The sequence below is a fragment of the Bos javanicus genome, chromosome 2, assembly GCF_032452875.1.
Source record: "Bos javanicus breed banteng chromosome 2, ARS-OSU_banteng_1.0, whole genome shotgun sequence".
NCBI lineage: Eukaryota > Metazoa > Chordata > Mammalia > Artiodactyla > Bovidae > Bos > Bos javanicus.
In genome coordinates, this window is record NC_083869.1 from 36859974 (window position 1) to 36884249 (window position 24276).

The window sequence follows — 24276 nt, forward strand, 5'->3', positions numbered from 1 at the left end:
CTTGAGTATTCATTAGAAGGACTGATGCTGCATTGAAGCTTCTATACTTTGGCCACCTGATGTGAAGAACTGACTCATTGGAAAAGACCCTAATGCTGGGAAAGATTGAAGGCAGGAGGAGAAGGGGACGACGAGGATGAGATGGTTGAATGGCATCATGACTCAATGGACATGAATTTGAACAAGCTCCAGGAGATGGTGAAGGACAAGGAAGCCTGCTGTGCTGTAGTCCATGGGATCACAAAGAGTCAGACATGACTGAGTGACTGAACAACAGCAACAAAAATATTCAAGTGATGATCTTAGCAACTTTGCATAATCTTGTCCTCTTCTCCTAGCAAATTCAGTGTTTGCTTAAAATTCCAGCTCCTAAGATTCACAATCAGGTAACTCAAAAGTGTTGTTTTCACCATCCTTTTTATTATGCATTCTAACTGGTGACTGAATCTGGTTAACTAGTTTAATGGTCAGTAAGATACTTATTCCTTCCTATTCATAATGCTGTCCTCAGTGCTCAGTCATGTCCGACTCTTTGTGACTTCACAGAGTAGCCCACCAGACTCCTCTGTCCTTGGAAGTTTCAGACAAGAATACTGGGGTGGGTTGCCATTTTCTACTCCAGAGGATCTTCCTGACCCAGGGATCAAACCTGAGTCTCCTGAATTGGCAGATGAATTATTTACTGCTATGCCACCTGGGAAGCCCTTTCTGTTCCTAGAACTTTAAAGAACAATGTTACCTACTCAGAACAGAGTTATATAGGGTTGGCATATTCTTGAATGTTGCTGGATAAATCAAACTAACATTGCCTTTTTTTTTTTTTTACATTTCTTTTCTTTTTTTTTTTAGTTTTTATTTTATTTTTAAACTTTACAAATTGTATTAGTTTTGCCAAATATCAAAATGAATCCACCACAGGTATACATGTGTTCCCCATCCTGAACCCTCCTCCCTCCTCCCTCCCCATACCATCCTTCTGGGTCGTCCCAGCGCACTAGCCCCAAGCATCCAGTATCGTGCATCGAACCTGGACTGGCAACTCGTTTCATACATGATATTATATATGTTTCAATGCCATTTTCCCAAATCTTCCCACCCTCTCCCTCTGCAACAGAGTCCATAAGACTGTTCTATACATCAGTGTCTCTTTTGCTGTCTCGTACACAGGGTTATTGTTAGCATCTTTCTAAATTCCATATATATGCGTTATTAACATTGCCTTTAAAGCTCCAGGAGAGCTTTTATTTTTTTAAGCTTTTAAGTCTGCATAAGAACTCAGTGAACATGGAAGTTTTATGTGCTTTTACTTTTCAAACTCTATTTTGTTACTTTCTTTTGAACTCTTGCAAACTGTTTTATGCTAAGTATGCTAAGTCACTTCAGTCGTGTCCGACTCTGTGCGACCCCATAGACAGTAGCCCACCAGGCTCCCCCGTCCCTGGGATTCTCCAGGCAAGAACACTGGAGTGGGTTGCCATTTCCTTCTCCAGTGCATGAAAGTGAAAAGTGAAAGTGAAGTTGTTCAGTCATGTCCGACCCTCAGCAACCCCATGGACTGCAGCCTTCCAGGCTCCTCCATCTATGGGATTTTCCAGGCAAGAGTACTGGAGTGGGGTGCCATTGCCTTCTCTGTGCAAACTATTTTAATATCCACCTTATTTTCTGATTGTTTAACAGTTGCCAGGTTTTATGAATGTTAAAACAATATGCTTCCTTATGGATATCAACTGTTCATTAACTACATAGTAGTACATTTGATGTTGAGGAGGAAGAGAATTTGCAAGCAGTTAAAGGACTTAGTGTTGACATTGATGTATGTTATACAGTAGATCCTTACAATATCAAGATGTGTTTTCTGCTACCAAGTGTTAATAGTTTTAATCTGCAATCTTCATTTTCACAAATTATATTCTTTTATGTTTTGTCACTCATTTTAAAAACTGATAACAGTTCACAATCTTTAAAATTTCATTATGAACACAACAGTGTTCATAGTGTGAACTCCACAACAGAGATGATAAAGAAACCAATTAAAGACTGGGCAAAAGATTTTAACGTTTCTCTAAAGAATGTATACAATGGCAGTAGGCACTTGAAAAGGTGTACAACATCAGGAAATGCAAATCAAAACACAATGAGATAATACTTCATATCTACTAAGAGAACTATAAAAAGACAAAAACAATGAAAGATAAGTGTTGGCGAGGTTGGAGTGTATGGAAGTCTCATATACTGTTTGTGGGAATGTAAAATGGTGCAGCTACTTTGGAAAATAGTTTTTCAATTAGTAAGTTAAACAGAGAGCTACCATATGACCAACTTATATTTCTAGGTATATATCTAAGAGAACTGAAAATTTATATCCACATAAAAACTTGTACATGAATATTCATAGTGTTATTTATAATAGCCCCAAGGTGGAAACAACCAAAATGTTTATTAACTGATGAATGGATAAATAAAGTGTGCATATAATGGGATATTATTCAGCCACACAAGGTAATGAAGTACTGACATAAGTCACAATATGGATGAGCTGTGAAAACATCATGCTAAATGAAAGAAGACAGACGGGAAACGTCACACATTATATGATTCCACTTGTATGAGATGTCCAGAATGGGCAAATTCATAGAGACAGATAATAATAGATTAGTGGTTACCAGAGGCTGGGAGGGAGAGTGGAGAAGAAAATGGGTGATGACTACTTAATTGGTATGGTGTCTTTTATTCAAGAATTAAATAATGGTGATGGGTGTACAACATTGTACTAAATGTTGTACTCAGGAATATACTAAAACCTGAATTTTATAGTTTAAAATGGCAAATTTTGTTGTTACATAAATTTTATCTGTCCAAAAAATTCATTGTGGTTTCTAAAATTTTAATATTTGGGAAAAGAAAAACATGAAGAATACCACTCTGTATAGTTCATCTCTTATTAAACTTATGTGTAACATAGTTGAACCATATTGCTTTAGGTGCATAAATGCTCTTCTAGTATGATGCCAAAGGCCAGTCTCTGAGGGAAGTAAAAAGAACTGCCCTTCAGGGACTTCTCTGGTGGTACAGTAGATAGGGATCCACCTGCCTATGCAGGGGACCTGGGTTTGATTCTTGGTCTGAAATGATTCCACATGCTGCAGAGCAACTAAAATCTATGTGCCACAACAAGTGTGAGCCCACAGTCGAGTCAGCGACATGTAGCTACTAAACCCCTGTGCCACAACTATGGAAGCCCGTGTACCCTGGAGTTCTCACACCACAAATTCTGAGCCCAACTGCCGAGAGCCTGTGCTCTGCAACAAGAGAAGGCACCACAATGAGAAGCCCACACACCACAGTGAAGAGTAGACCCTGCTCTTCACTGCAACTAGAGAAAGCTAGCACTCAGCAACGAAGACCCAGCACAACCAAAAGTAAATAAATGCATAAATAATTTTAAAAAAGAAATAGTCTTTGAAAACTCATTATTTTGCTTATTGCTGGAATATTTTTGACTGCTCAATAGAATGACTTTCCTCAGGTCACAGTTAAAAAAAGAGCTGTGCTTTCTTTAAGATAATTTCTTTTCACTTTATGAGTACTGTGAATAATATATACATACAAACAAAAGTTGTTTATGACAGTCATTTTATCTTTGCATTGGTTACCGGGGGAGTGAAAGACATATGTTTGGTCCTTCAGTAACAAAGAGTACAGGGCTTTATGGCTTGCAGTTTTGAAACTGACCTTTTGGCCCAGTCTTACTTTTCTCATTCTCAAGTTCTTATTTTTATTATGGATATTATGTACCTAATTAGTATATTACTTCATATTTTAGACTAGGTCACAATATGAAAATATACAGAGATAAAGGATGCTGTGATTAGAGGGAAGAAAGCCTGAAATGCAAATGTGTTTGAGCAACTTATCTACATTAATTTACGCTAATATATAATTAGTAATTGTCTTTATAACTTTCAAATTAACTTTTTTAAGGAGGCAAGGGAAAGTGGACAAACTCCAGGAGATGGTGGGGGACAGGAAGACGGGGCATGCTGCTGTCCATGGGTCGTGAAGAGTCGAACATAGCTTGGTGACTGAACAAAAACAACAATTAATAGGCAGAAAGAATGGGACTTTGGAAATGATAAACATTTGTATAATTGATTGATAATATGAGGTGCTTTCAGTTTTGAATAGAGTGATAAGTAATGAATAGAGTGGTGCTGGAAATCCAAAAATGGAGATGGGTCAATACAGAGGAGGGAAAAGGGAAAGTATAGTGGAGATATTTTTTGAAATTGCTGGCTTTACTTTTTGTTTATTATTGATCCTACTTAAGCCTCAGTGTGCATAATCAAATAGCTGTGTATGGCATTATCTCTATCCTGTGCAGCCGCACATGTTTAGTTTAGAAGGACATTGCTGTCACATCATAAAATGTGTCAACATTGCTTTCATATTTTTAACCTTACAGCCTCTATTACAAATAATATTGCTTCCAAAGAAGTTTTAATTTAATTATATGTAGTGTCTTCCCCTGTGATTTTAATATAGTTGCCATAGAATTATTAAATTAGTTCATATGTCTTTGCATTTCCAGCAGCATGGTCAGATTTATATATTTACTAGGTGCTTAGTAATCATTGATTTTGCTTTTGTAATTTTCCCTATCAGCATTTTATACTTCCCTAAATCCTTCTCATCAGCATATCGACTTACTGTAGTATTCCTCTATTTTAATACAAAACCTTTCAAGATCCCACATCCCCCTCAAGCGACAGTGCTGTTTCTCTACAATTTTTAGTAGCAAAACTCCTTCAAAGTGTTGTTCATACATGCTGCATCCTCATATATCATATGCAATACATCCTCATTGCACTTTCTATCACTACCACCATCACCAAACTTTTTCCTACCCTAGTGTTCTCCATCTCATCCATGTTGTTACTATTAAATGCTTTTAAGTGGCTTTTTTCCCCCATCAAGTACATAGCAATAATTGCATCTGAGCCTTATACCTCTCTTTCATCTGTGTACCTCAAAAAATTTTATAAGCACAATTAAGTAAAAGTTACAACATCCCTATGAAGTTGATAATTATGGTATGGCAAACTGAAGTACTAAGAGATTGCCTAAATTATCTTATGTATGTATGCCAAAATCCTAAAAGTAGACCAGGGTAATGTAACATTTTGTTGACACCATTAAACCATATTTCTTTTTAATGATGAAATCATTTTAAGAGTTCTCAGAAAAAATGAAATAGTAGTAATGGTTACTTAATATCCCTAAGTATTCATAGCGACGTTCTTTTAATAGAGAAGAGTAAAATGTATGTTATCTGAAATTTAGTTATTTATTAGTGATGGCAACTTTGGTGGTTTGTATCTAATATTTTTTTTGATTGTTGTTAAATTGCTTAATTGGTGCACTATAGCCTTAATTGGAATTGGATATTTAAAGGTTTGGAATGGAATAATTCATTTAAGTCTTTTAGCTATAGTACATGAAACCTTTATAGAGCTATGTTTGTGTTTTTCTTGCCTGCTGGCTTGCTCAAGTGAGGTGGTTTTTTCCAAGGCAATTTTATCACTGGAAAATTTTGATTTGGCATTTGTTGACAAGACTAAGACGGATTCTAATTTTGATAAAAACTAAAATTTCCCCATAATTTTAAATAATGTATTTTACTTTAGTTAATAGTAATCCTTCAAAAACTTTACCTCTCTGTTGCTAAAATTTGAGTTGAATTCCCTAAGAAAAAGAACTTAGAGAAAGAAAAATAGAGCCAAAACAGCATATGCTGCTGCTGCTGCTAAGTCACTTCAGTCGTGTCCGACTCTGTGCGACCCCATGGACTGCAGCCTACCAGGCTCCTCTGTCCATGCGATTTTCCAGGCAAGAGTTCTGGAGTGGGGTGTCATCGCCTTCTCCAAAAACAGCATATAATTTTTCTTAAATGAAGCCCTTCATTATATTACTTCACCCAAGTGACTAGTTCATTTTTGGATATTGTGTATATACTAGCCTCAAAAATATTTCAACACCTGTTGACAGTGACAGTGACTTTCTTCCTCTACTGGGTGCCCATTTATGGCCCTAAAGCAGAAACCCATGAACTAGGGAGTAAAGATTTTGAGAAGTACTAATTAGTGTTGAAACAATAGGGTGGTAAACTTTAGAAAAAGATCCAGCTTTATATATGCTTAAAAAAATTCAACAAATCTAATAGCCAATTGAACTTTGTTTCATGGATTTTATTATCAGCAAGTTTATGAAGTTGCTATTTGAGCTCTGCTGCTGCTGCTGCTGCTGCTGCTAAGTCGCTTCAGTCGTGTCCAACTCTATGCGACTCCATAGACGGCAGCCCACCAGGCTCCCCCGTCTTCTGGAGTGTGTTGCCATTTCCATCTCCAGTATTTGAGCACTAGCTAAACTTTATTGTAATAAGGCTTATGCTGTTTAAAAATTTTGTGAGTTAACCTATGAGAATTATACGTTTTAGAGAATTCTCAGTCACACAGAACATTAAGGACAAGTGTTGCACGTGAAGGATAGGATATATTTTGAAGGAGTGACAGCTTTTGTAGTAAGGATAGTAAAATTATTTCTTTTATTTTAGTAATTAATGGAAGTTAATTATTTTTTTGATCACACCATGCAGCATACAAGATCTTAGTTCCTTGACAAGGGATTGAACCCAGGCCCCCTACATTAGGAGCATAGAATCTTAACCACTGGGCAGCCAAGGAAGCTCCACAAATGTAATTTTATTTCATAAGAAATGTAAAATCATTGATAATACAAGAAGTGCTTTTTAATTTGATTTATTTTATATTTATTTTTATTGAAGCATCGTTGATGTATAATATTGTGATAGTTTCTGGTATACAGCAAAGTATCCATATATATTCTTTTTCAGATTGTCTTCCTTTATAGATTATTACAAGATATTGAATATAGTGCCCTGTGTTATATGGCAGGACCTTGTTATTTGTCTGTTTTATGTATAGTAGTGTGTATCTGTTAATCCCAAATTCCTAAAATATCCATGTCCCATCTTTCCCAATCCCCTGGAATAGGAAATGGCAACCCACTCAAGTATTCTTTCCTGGAGAATTCCAAGGATAGAGGAACCTGGAAGGCTACTGTCCATAGGGTCACAAAGAGTTGGACACAACTGAAACGACTTAGCACATTGCACACAGCACAACCATAAGTTTGTTTTGAGTCTATTTCTGTTCCATAAATTCATTTGCATCATTTTTTTTTAGATTCAACATAGAAGTGATATGATATATTATTTGTCTTTCTCTGTCTGTCTCATTTCACTTACTGTGATAATCTCTAGGTCCATCCATGTTGCTGCAAACGGCATTATTTCTTTCTTTTTATGGCTGAGTAATATTTCATTGTGTGTGTGTGTACCACAACTTTATCTATTCATCTGTCCATTAGGTTGCTAATATGTCTTGATCATTGTAAATAATGCTGCTATGAACATGGGGGTACTGTACCTTTTCAAAGTACGGTTTTCTCCAAGAAGTGCTTTTTAAAATGCCATCTGTTCATGTTTGATTTTACCTAAAGTAGTATTTGTTTAGCTGAAGAGAGAAGTAGTATGGGAAAGAGTGACAAAAAGTTAGAACCGTGGTGAATCATCTCTTTAAAACCTTAAAGAGATGTACAACATACTTTGTTTTTGCTTTTGGTTTTCTTTAATAATTAAAGCAGAGGGGAAGCTCACTTTGTTTTAGGTTTTGATATGACAAAGTTTGGTGGAAAATGAGAAACTGGGACTTCCCTTGTGGTCCAGTGGCTATGGCTCCATGCTCCCAATTCGGGGGCCTGGTTTTGATCCCTGGTAGGGGAGCTGGATCCCACATGCCACAGGTAGGAGTTCGTGAGGCTCAACTAAGACCTGGCACAGCCAAATAAATAAAAATTCAAAATTATTAAAATGAGAACTCTCATTGGCTGTATTTCCAGACTTTGCTCTTGGGAGGTTATAATGTTATCACTTTTGAACTTCCTGGTATCTTCAGATAGTGGGCTTCTGGTTATTTCTAACAGCAGGTATTGAATTACAGTCATCCCTTGGTGTCTAGGAGGGACTGGATTAATGTACATGGATTAATGTGCAGTGGCAGAAATCATTGGAACCCCGGCCTTCACAGCTTCTCTGAACATTAAGGGAAGATGGATATCTAATATTTTACTGAATATCCTGTTTACACTTACAGGTGAAACTGAGGACAGAAAGCATTCACTGAATTTGTTGTTGTTACTGCTTAGTCACTAAGTCATGTCTGACTCTTTTTTGACCCCATGGTGATGGACTGAAGCTCAGCAAGCTCCTCTGTCCATGGGATTTTCTAGGCAAGAATAGTGGAATGAGTTGCCACTTCCTTCTGCAGGGCATCTTCCCACCCCAGGGACTGAACCTACATTCCAGGCAGATTCTTTCCCACTGGAACAACCAATAGGAATATTATGTGAATATTCAGTGAATATTCAGTGAATATTATGCTCCAAAACACTGCTTGAAATTGGTCCTATCTGTTCAAGCTGGTTTCTTTCTTTCCTTTCTCTACCTTTGGTATCTTCCCCCCACTACATCAGGAAAACAACTTTTAGCCAGACACCACCATAGTCACTGTTTGTACAGATCAGGAAATGATTTCTATCACTTCAGAGCTTTGTTGCTTTTCAAGTATTAAGTTGATTGGTGTTTTCATAATTTGACAAAACTACTTGACAAAACTTCTATTCATGTTATATAAAATCTTCTATTTATATGTCCACTCTAGATTAGACAGCAGACTTCTTTCATGCATACCACATTACGTGGGTCTTTTTGTTAAAGCTTGCTCATATTTTTTTCTTAAAACATAATAAGACAGGGAAAATAATTGTTGTCAAAAGAAGTTCCCAGAATCAGGACTATTAAAATTATTAATAAAATGAATTTCTTTTTTTCTAAATTTGGTTGAAGTTTTAGTCATAACAGTGCATGAATAAATGAAGTAAACCACTTCTACCCAGCTGATTTAGATTTAAATTTAAAGAGATTTAAAACTCAGCTCTCCAAAACCCAAGACTGTTTCCTCTTACAGGCAATATGATTCATCAAGAATTCTACAATAAAATAGACCTTCTTTTCCACTCAACATAAACTTGAAAGTTATTTGAAGATAATTTGCCTCCAAATTTGGAGCAGTGTGCCTGAATGGAACATATCCTATCCAACATGGTTGAGGGTTATGTCTGAAAAAAGAAAAAGAAAGAAATAAATTTTCAAATATTTTAGAAGGATCATTTACACTTTGATCTTAGTATAGTTTCAGAAATGCCTAGTTGTGCTGTTTAATATGATAGTAGCTACATGTCAATATTTAAATTTAAATTAATATTTAAAAGTCACTAACCATATCACGAGTACTCAGGCACATTTGGCTATGGGCTAGGTATTGGACAGTGCAGATATTAAACTTTTTCATTTTGCATTGTTTCATTGGACAGCTTCGTATAGAATAGAGTTGTCCCATGATATCAGTGGGGAACTGATTCCAGGACTTGTTATGGATATCATAATCCATGGAGGCTCAAGTCCCTTATATAAAGTGGCATAGTACACTCAGGTCTCCCTTATCTGTAGGATGTGGAGACCACATCCCATGGATATTGATACTGTGTTCCACTAGTGGTAGATCACATTTTTACCAGTTTTCTCAGATTATAGATCTCTGTTATTTACAATATCATTTCCCTCCAAAGTATTGCTTATCAAAGTATGTGATTTTTTTCCTACCAAATAATTTCCCCAAGTAATAGAAAAGAACAATAATGCACAGGATTTGAAAGAGCTAGATGATGATAGAAGTGTGTTTAGATTGTTATAAAGTTTGTTATTAACCTTAGAAACATATGCCAAATTCTGCACAGTTGTGATCCTCTAAAAAATGAATGACAGACACAGACTTTCCACGCTACAATCCAAGTTTACAACACTGAAATGGCCTACAAGTAGCCTATGGTTTATGAGATTACTTTTCATTTATATATTTTAGAGGTAATTTTTATTATATAACTACACCTTGCATAGAATACAGAGAAAACATTAAATTGATTTATAAATGAATGATTAAATATTTTAATGACTAATACTTTAAATGAAGGCGCTAGTAGTAAAGATGGACTTCTGGTGGCTAGATGGTAAAGTCTCTGCCTGCACTGCAGGAGACCCGAATTCAATCCCTGAGTTGGGAAGATCCCCTAGAAAAAGAAATGGCAACTCACTACAGTATTTTTGCTTGGAGAATTCCATGGACAGAGGAGCTTGGTGGTCTACAGTCCAGGGAGTCACAGAGTTGGACACGATTGAGCAACTAACACAGTTGCAAAGAACCCACCTGTCAATGCCGGAGACATGAGAGACATAGGTTTGATCCTTGGGTCAGAAAGATCCCCTGGAGGAGGGCATGGCAACCCACTCCAATATTCTTGCCTTGCAGAATCCCTTGGACAGAGAACCCTGGTGGGCTACAGTCCATGGGGTCGCCCAGAGTTGGACATAACAGAAGCGACAGCACGCACGCACGCAGCATATACTTCTGTGTTCAGATTGAATAGGATGAGAAAATGTCAGATTTTTAAATTCATTTATTCCTTTGAATCTTTTCATTAAGTTCAGTTCAGTTGCTCAGTCCTGTCCGACTCTTTGCGACCCCATGAATTTCAGCACACCAGGCCTCCCTGTCTATCACCAACTCCTGGAGTTCACTGAGACTCACGTCCATCAAGTCAGAGATGCCATCCAGCCATCTCATCCTCCGCCGTCCCCTTCTCCTTCTGCCCCCAATCCCACCCAGCATCAAAGTCTTTTCCAATGAGTCAACTCTTCGCATGAGGTGGCCAAAGTACTGGAGTTTCAGTTTTAGCATCATTTCTTCCAAAGAACACCCAGGACTGATCTCCTTTAGAATAGACTGGTTGGATCTCCTTGCAGTCCAAGGGACTCTCAAGAGCCTTCTCCAACACCACAGTTCAAAAGCATCGTTCTTCGGCGCTCAGCTTTCTTCACAGTCCAACTCTCACATCCATACACGACCACTGGAAAAACCATAGCCTTGACTAGACGGACCTTTGTTGGCAAAGTAATGTCTCTGCTTTTGAATATGCTATCTAGGTTGGTCATAACTTTCCTTCCAAGGAGTAAGCGTCTTTTAATTTCATGGCTGCAGTCACCATCTGCAGTGATTTTGGAGCCCTGCAAAAAATAAAGTCTGATACTGTTTCCACTGTTTCCCCATCCTCTTCCCATGAAGTGATGGGACCATGATCTTCGTTTTCTGAATGTTGAGCTTTAAGCCAACTTTTTCACTCTTCTCTTTCACTTTCGTCAAGAGGCTTTTTAGTTCCTCTACACTTTCTGCCGTAAGGGTTAGTTGCTGCTGCTGCTGCTAAGTCACTTCAGTCGTGTCTGACCCTTAGCGACCCCATGGACTGCAGCCTACCAGGCTCCTCCGTCCATGGGATTTTCCAGGCAAGAGTATTGGAGTGGGGTGCCATTGCCTTCTCCATAAGGGTTAGTTAGGTATGGATAAATATCCTAACTTTGTGTATATTGAAACTTAATGTAGGGTTATCAAGTGAAGGTAAAGCTAAAATTAGTTACAGAAGGAAAGACTTTTTCCATTTGGGGGCAGAGAAAGAAGAAAAATAGTTTCATCCTAATTAATGGAAACATTTGATTGTAACTTAAGATTCTTTTCCCACACTTTAACATTATTAGGTGTTTTCTGAGGGTAAATATAGTTGAGATTTTCTCTGTGTGTATTTACTAAAATGGTGGCTTGTAGGGGAAAAGTACATAACCAATACATTAGTTGAATTATGTTTTCATAAAATGTATTACTACTTTTTTTATAATATGTCTAATTTGAATATATTTCCTAGTGTTAAGATGATTTTTTAAAAATTACCTTTTCCTTGATTATAAAAGCCACCAGGGTTTTTATTAGAAGCTTTGTCTGGCTTTATCCTTTAGTGTCGTTTTAATTTCAAATGTTTTTTCCTCGTGTATTTGCAAATACCTGGTAAGTTATGTGTAAAAATTGCTACCATGATTAAAGAATGTCTCTGCTAGGTTTTTATACTTTGAGGATTAGGACTTTAAATCAAGTAGCATTTTACACCATAGATTTAGTCTTAATTATCTTGTTTTTTTCCAAAAAAATAAAATGAAACATTTATCTTTTTATTCAACTACTTATATTATTTGAATGTAACTATTTAAAAATATTTAATATCTTTTTTCATTTAAGAGTTTTGTATAAAGTATAATTGGTTCTTTCATAAGACTTTTTGTATTGACTCTTTACCATCGCAAGCTTGTTTTTTTGGTATTGATTGAAGTTGAGAGCATAAAGGAGTTCCCTGAAAGCAGGTTTTTGGATTCAGAGAGTAAAGTAATCCATCTATATGCTTCTGATCTGATTTGATATGGTGGGAGCATGGGTAGTTCAGAGAGAATTAATTTCCTGTCTTATATTCTCTTATCCATCCATGCATAATTTAAAACTAACATGTTCTCCACCTTGATAATCTTTCCTCTTTTGCCTTCAGTGTATTTTTCGTTTCTCTATTTCTTGAACTTAAAAAATAACAAAACACAAGACATTTTCACCTCTCTTGCTTCCCATGAACCTTACTTATGCATGCTTAGTCGCTCAGTCATGTCCAACTCTTTGCAACCCCATGGACTGCAGCCCACCAGGCTCCTCTGTCCATGGAGATTCTCAGGCAAGAATACTGGAGTGGATTGCCATGCCCTTCCCAACCCAGGGATTGAACCCAGGTCTCTTGCTTTGCAGGCAGATTCTTTACCATCTCAGCCACCAGGGAAGCCCAAGAATACTGGTGGGTAGCCTATCCCTTCTCCAGGAGATCTTCCTGATCCAGGAATCAAACAGAGTCTCCTGCATTGTAGGTGGATTCTTTACCAGATGAGCTACCAGGAAGCTCAAACCCTATTTGTAGGTATTCCCCAAATTCTGCTTAATGGTCTGTCTTTACTTTATATTCATTTCCTTGGTGAACTCACCCACTCTCTTGGCTTGAGTTGTACTTTTTTATATGACTCTTTTTTTTTTTTTTTTTACAGTATAAGATTTATTTATTTTTTTAAATTTTTTAGTTTTTTTAAAATTTTATTTTATTTTTAAACTTTACAAATTGTATTAGTTTTGCCAAATATCAAAATGAATCCATCACAGGTATACATGTGTTCCCCATCCTGAACCCTCCTCCCTTCTCCCTCCCCATACCATCCCTCTGGGTCGTCCCAGTGCACCAGCCCCAAGCATCCAGTATCGTGCATCAAACCTGGACTGGTGACTCGTTCCATATATGATATTATACGTATTTCAATGCCATTCTCCCAAATCATCCCACCCTCTCCCTCTCCCACACAGTCCAAAAGACTGTTCTATACATCAGTGTCTCTTTTGCTGTCTCGTATACAGGGTTATTGTTACCATCTTTCTAAATTCCATATATATGCGTTAGTATACTGTATTGGTGTTTTTCTTTCTGGCTTACTTCACTCTGTATAATAGGCTCCAGTTTCTATTCTATGTCACAATTTCTACCTGTTGTTGAGAAATGTCTCCATTTGAATAGCCTTTGGTAACATTGGGTTTATTTATTGTCCAACATGAAAGTCACTCTACTCTACCACTGCAGGTTTCTTTCATTGTATCCCGGATAATCTTTCATTCTCTGATGTCCTCGTTCCTGTACTTAGTTTAGCGTGAAGTCCTCTTATTTCTCCATGCAAGATGTTGCTTGGGTTTCCCATTCTGTCTGTACTCATCTTCACTGTCCAGACTGTCATTATATCACACCTGTAACTCATTGTACTCACTTTCCCACCACTCCCTGCTTTGTCCACTTTTTTTTTTTTTGAACTTCCCAAATTCTCCCTGCAGTGATTTTTAAAAATGCATATGAAAGTTGTTATGGCATATTTTTCTTAAATAGAAATTGTAAGCATTTTTATTTATATGTCCCTCTGGGCATAGTGCTAGATGCAGTAAGAAATCAATAAGTAATTGTTCAGTCATTCATTCAGCAGCTCTTTCTTGAGTAGTTGTTGGGTTCCAGCTATTACACTAGTGCTCCAGTGATCTTCTCTTACAGAGCTAGCAGCTGAAAAACAGTCTCTGGTGGTAAGAGAAGGCTTCTCTGAGGAACTGACATTTTTATCACACTGAATGAAGTAAGAAAGCCAGTCCTGTAAAGATACAGGGAACAATTGCTCCAGGCTGAGAGAACAGCAAATGTCAAGGCTCTGAAGAGGGACAGGTTTGGTATATTTTGGGAATATCAAAAAGGTCATGGTGACTGGGACATAGTAAGGAGAGAGTGACAGAAGCTGTAGTCAGGAAGCCAGGTGACAGAGAGACTAATAGGCCATGGTAGGTATTACAGATTATATGCTAATTGATGGAAAAGCCATTGGACAGTTTTGAGTAAGGGAGTGATGTGAGCTGATACATTTGTCGCTGAGTTAAGGACAGTAGACTAGAATCGTGATATAGGAGAGCAATATCTTGAACTAGTGAGGTAAACAGCAGTAACAAGGACAGAATGGGGAAGAATGGTTGGCAGGATGGATTGGGTGGGAGGTTTGGATAAAAAGAGGAACCAAGGGAAACTCAGTTCTGTGTGCCTGGGCAAGTCATGCATCCTCTCCAACGTCTGTTTTCCTGAGTGTATAATGAGAAATACCTCTTTCCCACTTTGAAGGAATTCTTATGAGAGAATGAAATAATAATGAAAGCTAATTATGAATCTTAAAACACCATTAATGTTGTATTACTTTTAAACACTAAACGTTTAAAAGCTCACCTTAAATTGCTTCCTTGGTAGCTCAGCTGGTAAAGAATCCGCTTGCAGTACTGGAGAGGCCAGTTCAATTCCTGGATCAGGAAGACTCCTGGAGAAGGGATAGGCTATCAATTCCAGTATTCTTAAGCTTCCCTGGTAACTTATCTGGTAAATAATCTGCCTGCAATGCAGAGTTTCTCCTGTTGATTGATAATAAGGAGTAGATCATGTTTTGGGCATAGACTGAGCAGCTGATTTAATCATAGAAAAAAAAGGATACCTATCTGTCATTTGTTTTATAGTATATTTAAGACTGATTCTCTTCTTAGTAAATATTTGAAAACAAATAAAACTAACCTGAGTGACCTATTGTTTATTTACTAATATGTTTACTCTGGAGTGTTGTTGATTATAAATGAAACATAATTTGCCATACAATAAGAAATAATGACCTATAGATAAACTCTAGGTGTTTTATGCTTATTTGTGTCATGCCAATTGTACTTTTCCTGATAATTTTAGAATACCTTATGGCATCATGACAGACAAATATTCTAAACAAAGTTTTTAGTTTTTGAAACTACTTACTCAAGTATGATTCAGCTGAATGTATTTCTGTTTTCCTATTACAGGTTTCTCAACAGTGATGTCACAAGATTGACCACATTGATCACAGTAAGACTAAAATGATAATTAAGCTTTTAAAGATGTTTTGTTTTCTCTGAGAATGAGAATTAAGTTAGAAAATATTTATAATTTTTAATTGTTACTCTTTCTTTCTACAGCCAATTGAATATTAACATTTAATGATTCATATCTCACACTGTATAGTTTATTTAAATAGTTCTTTAAATGATTTTAAACACTTTAAATGAAAATTATCCTTAATTTATAACTGAAATTATATGCCCAATTATATATACATATTTCATTGTGAATCATAATTACAACCTGAATCATCATTTTTAGTTTTGTTTTTATAAAATATGGTACAAAATATTTGAGGTGACTCCACATTAGGAAAAAGATTATAACAATAAAATTACTTGGGACTGCAATCACATATTACGAAGGACTGTGAAAACAGCATTCTTGAAAGGATTCTTAGACTTCTTTTTTAAAATTTTCATTGATGTATAAAGAGTCTTCCAAATATGGAGAGTTGTTCAAAAGGATAGTTTTCTTAAGAAATGGATACTTTTCCTCTTTAATTTTAAAATGTCAATTTCTACTGTGTATAAGGAAATATGCTATATAAAGAAAAACTTTAAGGTTTTGATCTATATTATTAGAAAATTCTAACTAGTAAAATCTGAATTGCAGTAATGAAATTTTACAGCATTTTTGAAAATGCCTTTTAAATAACAGGAAAAAATTGAGTATATTATTTATTCAGTGAGTCTGCTTCTTTAATCCTATTTTAATTGTTCATTAGAAGAAGTAATTATCAGAAATGTTAATCTGTATATATATAATCTTTATGTTTTAACATTTTTTTTGAAAACTGGTTCATTTGTTACATTTAACATTTTTCAGAGTCCAGAAAGAGCTTTTATTGTATTTTTAAAGGCTTTATCATCATCGTTGAGTCTACAGATTTTTATGGCATGTTCATTCATTTTCCTAAGGGAGCATTTTAAATATCTCTGATTTGCAGCTCTTTGCTTGTTTGTTTTTTCTTAATCAGAACTTTATGGCCCTAACTAATGGTTTACAGCAAAATATTAACATATTTCTGTAGCATCCTTCTGTTTTGCATCTAGTGTTTTACAATCAGGAAGTTAAAATTAACATCGTATGAAGAAGGTATTTTTTTTAATTAAAAAATGCTGACCCTCAGTACATTTTTAGAGTAATATTAAGAGAACATTTATTTTATTTATTTATTTATTTTTTTTGCTGCCCTCCCACCGACTCGGTGCTCCCGGGCTCCGGGTCCGGGATTCTGGGACGCGGGGTTCGTCCGGGCGCCCCGGCTTCCCCGCGCTCCCTCCTGCGCCGCCCTCCCGCGCGCGGCCCCTCTCCCGGGGCGCCTCACTCGTAGCGCGCGGCCGTCAGAGGCTCGGGGCACGCGGAGGCGGCGGCCTGGTGGGCCCCGGAGCGGCGGGCGGGGGCGCTGCTGTGGACCGGGGCACTGATGCGGGCGCCGCCAAGAGAACATTTAATTACAACTGTTTGAATTCAAGAATTTCAGAAAGAGAGGTAGTGTTCAGATTTAACATTATCAGATGTTAAATAAGTTAAAAACTTAAGTATTCATATGAGAGTTTCATAAGTACCTGATAACAGAAACCCTTTCTCATAATGTCAAGGTTGTGAAGCTTTCTCTAGCCCCTTAAGTCAAGAAAAGTGGGTAGATTTCAACACTGACTCAGGCTGAAAGTATTGAGAGAGTAGTTCAAGTGTTGACCATGGGACTGGAATAAAATGAGACGGGGGAAGGCTGATATATTCAAAGAAAATGGAGAGATTAAAGGACTCGTCAGGGTAGATAAGATTGTGGTTGAAATGGGGATATTATAGATTTTTTCAGAGCTGAAGCTGTACTAAGTATTTATATATTATATAATATACATCTTATATATATAATTTTTTCTTCAGAAATTTTCAGAACTCAGGAGAATTTCTGTTTTTAAGCTCTATGTTATTGGATTCAGCAAAAAGTTTATTCAGGTTTTTCCATAACATCTTTGGCCAACCCAGTATATTCCACTGAAATGTCATTATCTTCTAAATGATCTATCTCTTCTTCCTGGCCATCAATAATTCTACTGAAGCCTATACATATGTGGTCCTCAGTTTAATTTTATTAAAGCATTGCTCTAACTCTTTTGTTTCTCTACTTGAAGATATTTAGTGACTTTCTGTTTCTTGTATGATCAAATCCAGACTATCTAACTTGGTATTCAAGACCCCTCCTAAGTTTGGCTGTAACATATTTCCCAAATATCTTATTATTCAAGAAGAAGACCCACTACATTCCACACAATGTGGACTACATACTCCACCCTGAATATACATTTTGTCTCCATACTTAACATTCATGTCATCCCCTTTTCCTGGAATATGCTTTTTCTTTTTCAGGCTTTTATTGCTCTTGATGAAATCAAACCTCCTCTTGAATGTCCTATACACATGTAATCATCTCTCTGAGGCTTTCCCTAATCATCCTAATTGAAAATAACTCTCTCTCCTTAGTTGTTTGGTAATACTGAATTTTTATTATTCTGATGTAACTGATAACATATATTCCCCTGTATTTTGCATATTTTAATATGTATTTAATAAATGCATATTTTAATATGTCTTTTCTAATTGTATCCAGCAAAATGTTTTGTTAGTACCCACAAAGAACTAAATTAGTATCTTTGTGTGTGTGTGTACTCAGTCATGTCTGACACTTTGTGACCGCCCCCCCCTCCCCCGCAAGGACTGTAGACTGCCAGGCTCTTCCATCCATGGGATTTCCCAGGCAAGAGCACTGGAGTGGTTTGCCATTTCCTTCTGCAGGGACTCTTCCCAACCCAGAGATCGAACCTGTGTGTGCTTTATCTCCTGCGGTGGCAGGCAGATTCTTTACCACTGAACCACCTGGGAAGCCAGAGTATCTTTCAGTTTGATTCAGTTCAGTCACTCAGTCGTGTCCAACTCTTTGTAACCCTATCATAGACTGCAGCACGCCAGGCCTCCCTGTCCATCACCAACTCCCAGAGTTTACTCAAACTCATCGCCATTGAGTTGGTGATGCTGTGCAACCATCTCATCCTCTGTCGTCCCCTTCTCCTCCTGCCTTCATTCTTTCCCAGCATCAGGGTCTTTCCCAGTGAGTCAGTTCTTTGCATCAGATGGCCAAAGTATGGGAACTTCAGCATCAGTTCTTCCAATGAATATTCAAGACTGATTTCCTTTAGGATGGACTGGTTGGATCTCCTTGCTGTCCAAGGGACTCTCAAGAGTCTTCTCCAACACCACAGTTCAAAAGCATCAATTCTTCGGTGCTCAGCTTTCTTTATAGTCCAACTCTCACATCCACACATGACTATTGGAAAAACCATAGCTTTGACCTTTGTTGGTAAAGTGATATCTCTGCTTTTTAATATGCTGTCTAGGTTGGTCATAGCTTTTCTTCCAAGGAGCAAGTGTCTTTTAATTTTATGGCTGCAGTGAACTTCCAGATGTTCAAGCTGGATTTTAAAAAGGCAGAAGAACCAGAGATTAAATTGCCAACATCCATCAGATCATTGAAAAAAGATTATCTTTAGTTTTCTCACATTAAAACTGAAACAAGGATATGAATACATGAATGTCCAAAATTGAGCCATAGGAAGCAGGCTAGATAGGAAAGAGACTAACTTTTAGAACCAGAGCAAGTACTGATGTCACTGCATGTATACTGTGTATATGACCTTTAGCAAGTCAGCCTCTTTGTGCCTCTGTATTTTCACAAAATGATTTATGCATATATGTAAAAGGATTTTTATAAATATTAGTTACCTTTCTTCCCTCTTATGTAACTTTTTGGTTTGCTCTTTTATTGATATGAGAAGGGGCATTTCCTTCTCCAGGGGATCTTCCCGACCCAGGAATGGAACCTGGGTCTCCTGCATTGCAGGCAGACGCTTTACTGTCTGAGCCACCAGGGAAGCCCTTATGAAGAATAGGGATATATTCAAATTTACCTTACTTCCACACTATGATCTTTTCGTCTATTCATTTTAATATATGGATTTTTACTTTCTATCTTATATATAGAAATGATAACTTTGCTGACTCACATAAGATCCAGGAAAGAAACTGATTAGATCTGTTGATATTATGTGATTTTTTTTGGGAATTGGGGGAAGGGAGTCAGACCTCATTAGAATACCAACATCTTAAAAGACCAGAATTAACTTTAGAACAGTTTAGGTTGTGCTAAATTCCGCTTATGTAACAAATGACAAAACCAACATTCAAGAGTTTGAAGGTAGGTGGCTTGCATAATGGTTAAGAGGAACTGGGTTAGAAAAACCTTTACATTTGTGCTGTGATATTTAATATAGCCGTTTTGCTCTTGAGTCACTTATCCAGTTTGTTTTTTTTTCTGTTTAAAGTGGAATAATGTTTAATGGAATGTTGTGAATACTAAATGAAAAAATGCTTACTACAGAAGCACAAAACCCAGACCAAAGTGGTAAATTCTTTTGACCCCTTACAGTCATCATCATCTGTAAAGTTACTTGCTGAAAGTCACGTACTGCGAGATCTTGATCAAAACCTGGTTTTTCTTTTCTTTTTTTTTTTTAATTTTATTTTTAAACTTTACATAATTGTATTAGTTTTGCCAAATATCAAAATGAATCCGCCACAGGTATACATGTGTTCTCCATCCTGAACCCTCCTCCCTCCTCCCTCCCCATGTTTTTCTTTATTCTAACTTTTACTTCTGTTTTGTGATCACTCTACTTGATTAAAAATCTCTATATAGCATTTCTAAGAGATACAATAAACTAACTGATGGACTTTTTTCTTCCCAAATCTCCCCAAATCCTGTATCTTCTCTAAGAGTATTCATGCAGTTTCATTTACATGCAGTTTTGTTTATACGTAGTTTTATTAATACAATGGTTATATTTTATTTTAAATATTCTTATTTAACATTTTAACTCATATTTAATAACCTGTTACAAAGCAACTTTTATAATAATTAAAGTAGCTTTTTCTGTTTTTATTGAAATTTCTTTTTCCTGTTGGTAATTTTACTGTGAATGTTATTTAAACTTCATAGAGATTAATCTCTACCAATAGAAATATTTAACTTAAAAATTGAAATTTAGAAGAAATTACTATATAATTTTATAGTATACACACTACTAGAAATATTGGTGTTAAATAGTAAATGTCAGTTATGTACCTACCTCAGATAATATATTGGATAAGGCAATGGCACCCCACTCCAGTACTCTTGCCTGGAAAATCCCATGGGCAGAGGAACCTGGTAGGCTGCAGTCCATGGGGTCGCTAAGAGTCGGACACGACTGAGCGACTTCACTTTCACTTTTCACTTTCATGCATTGGAGAAGGAAATGGCAACCCACTCCAGTGTTCTTGCCTGAAGAATCCCAGGGACGGGGAGCCTGGTGGGCTGCCGTCTATGGGGTCGCACAGAGTCGGACACGACTGAAGTGACTTAACAGCAGCAGCAAATAATATATATCCAAGTCCGGCAATGATGGATTGTTGTACCCTAACGTCAGTTTTCCTCATCTACTAATCTTTTCCCAGCCTATTACTACCTGGAATGAAACTATCACTTTCAGTCTCACAGCTAAATGTGGTCATGTGACTAAGTTTTAACTAGAGATACATAAGAAGTAGGACTGTGTGTAGTTTGCGTGGAACGTAGCCTTAAAGGAAGAGGGGTATGTGTTCTTTTCCCCCTTTCCTCTATGCTTGCTGATATGTGGATCTGATAAGTGAACAATGAGGGAAAACCACAAATTCAGAATGGGCAAAGCAGTAAGATTGAAAGTCCCTGATAACTTCAGAAAGTCACCTTGCGCACTCTGACTTGCTTATACCCTTGACTTGAATGGGATAAACTTCTATCTTATAAGCCACTCAGTTTTGGGCTGTCACTCATAGCCAAAATTTACCTTGATTTACATCAAGATAATATAACAGAGTTTACACCATTGTTTTAATGTCTTTGATTTATTTATATTTCATTTGTTTCCCTTGAACTCTGTTGTCACTTTTTTTTGATATAAATTTATTTATTTTATTTGGAGGCTAATTACTTTACAATATTGTAGTGGTTTTGCCATACATTGACATGAATGCACCATGGATGTACATGTGTTCCCCATCCTGAACCCCCCTCCCACCTCCCTTCCATCCCATCCCTCTGGGTCATCCCAGTGCACCAGCCCCGAGCACCCTATCTCATGCATCGAACCTGGACTGGCGATTCTTATATATGATAATATACATGTTTCAATGCCATTCTCCCAAATCATTCCACCCTCTCCCTCTCCCACAGAGTCCAAAAGACTGTTTTATACATCTGTGTCTCTTTTGCTGTCTCGCATATAGGGTTATCATCATCATCTTTCTAAATTCCATATATATGCATTAGTAGGGACAGGGGAGCCTGGTGGGCTGCTGTCTGTGGGGTTGCACAGAGTCGGACATGACTGAAGTGACACAGCAGCAGCAGCATACTGTATTGGTGTTTTTCTTTCTGACTTACTTCACTCTGTATAATAGGCTCTAGTTTCATCCACCTCATTAGACTGATTCAAATGCATTGTTTTTAATAGCTGAGTAATATTCCATTGTGTATATGTACCACAGCTTTCTTATCCATTTCTGCCAATGGATATCTGGGTTGCTTCCATGTCTCGGCTATTATAAACAGTGCTGCGATGAACACTGGGGTACACATGTCTTTTTCAATTCTGGTTTCCTCAGTGTGTATGCCCAGTAGTGGGATTGCTGGGTCATATGGCAGTTCTATTTGCAGTTTTTTAAGGAGTCTCCACACTGTTCTCCATAGTGGCTATACTAGTTTGCATTTCCACCAACAGTGTAAGAGGGTTCCCTTTTCTCCACACCCTCTCTAGCATTTATTGCTTATAGACTTTAGGATAGCAGCCGTTCTGACTGGCGTGAATGGTACCTCATTGTGGTTTTGACTTGCCTTTCTCTGATAATGAGTGATGTTTAGCATCTTTTCATGTGTATGTCTAGCCATCTGTATGTCTTCTTTGGAGAAATATCTGTTTAGTTCTTTGGGCCATTTTTTGATTGGGTCGTTTATTTTTCTGGAATTGAGCTGCAGGAGTTGCTTGTATATTTTTGAGATTAATTCTTTGCCTGGTGCTTCGTTTACTATTATTTTCTCCCATTCTGATGTTGTCACTTTTTGATGGCTTGAATTTTAGAAGAAGAATAGAATGATTCACTCTCTTTGTCTCGGAAAGGAGACTAGGGAAATCTTTAAAAAGACTAGGGAAATCTTTAAATATTTAAAGAAAAACTAGACATCTAGGCTAGTTTTGAGGTATGAGTTACAAGAGAATACAGAAAGAGAAAATAAGCATATAGATTGAAAATAACATGTATTCAGGGACATTCAACCATTTTAGTTCATTATTGTTGAAATGTAAAATTTGAGGAAGTTATGAGCCTAGAAGTCAGATCTTATAGGAGTTTACAAACCAAAAAGTTTGTTAAGTGCAGAGTACCTAATGAAGTTTCTTCTAATGTTAATAAGTTTAGTATTACTCATGGTTTTTCCCATTAAATATTTTTAAAATAAATATATTTTTATACAAAGCGTTTAGGAAGGAAGAACAAAACTATTTATTCACTCCTTAAGATACTAGATGATCTCTATTTGAGCCTTTGACAAATATAGAAGGCATAGTATTACATTTACAGGTAATTAACTGAGAGTCAGAAGGGTAAAGTGTCTTTCCCAGTGTGCTAGTTAAGTCATTATTTGGAAATTACAAACATCAAACATTTAAGAACAAGTCTGCTATGTATTATATGACTTTTATTTTTCTTCTTTTCTAATACCAAAAAGAGTTATAGCCAAATTTAAAATATCTTTAATAAAATATAATAAGTGATTGAGCCAGAATTTATGGAAATAAAGAATTTCCATATTTTATGACAATGAATACATCTAAAACATTAAATTTAAAAATCTACCATCTTAAAATCATGAACTGTCTTAAACATTTTGTTTTCTAGAGTCTGAATTGTGAACATGTCTTCAAAGTTAGTATATAGCAGCCATTTAAATTACTTTATACAGATCAATTTTCTATTGCTATTGTGTATTTGAGTAAAAGAAACCTCCATTCACTCCTATTGCATCTCACCAAAAAGTTGCAGTTTTAACATTAGAGGAGCTAATAGTATGCATGGTGTTCTTAGTATGAGTACCTGTAGATAGAAATGATACCCTGTTGCAGAGACCCTACTGAACTTCTTTCAACAAGTGAAAATGTACAATGTTACATACTCATTTGAATTAAAGATGGAAAGTAAAAGTGAAAAGTTGCTCAGTTGTGTCCAACTCTGGAAGCCCATGGACTACACAGTCCATGGAATTCTCTAGAGATCCCCTTTCCCTTCTCCAGGGGATCTTCCCAACCCAGGGATCGAACCCAGGTCTCCCACATTGCAGGCAGATTCTTTACCAGCTGAGCTATCAGGGAAGCCCTGAATCCTTGGATTAAAGATTACTTCTTATGTAAAAATTCTAAATGAGCTACTATTTAATGCTGCTAAGTCACTTCAGTCGTGTCTGACTCTGTGCGACCCCATAGACGGTAGCCCACCAGGCTCCACTGTCCCTGGGATTCTCCAGGCAGGAACACTGGAGTGGGTTGCCATTTCCTT

The 24276-nt window shown here is 36.8% G+C and overlaps 1 protein-coding gene across 22 annotated transcripts in view; it reads left to right on the plus strand.

Moving 5' to 3' along the window:
• The window catches only part of BAZ2B (bromodomain adjacent to zinc finger domain 2B), a 336353-nt gene that overhangs the window by 66272 nt on the left and 245805 nt on the right, over positions 1-24276 (plus strand). For all 22 annotated transcript variants that reach the window (XM_061395981.1, XM_061396001.1, XM_061395906.1 and 19 more), the window contains exon 2: positions 15513-15555. The gene's annotated coding sequence lies outside the window, so the exon portion shown is untranslated. The remainder of the gene's footprint in view (positions 1-15512; positions 15556-24276) is intronic.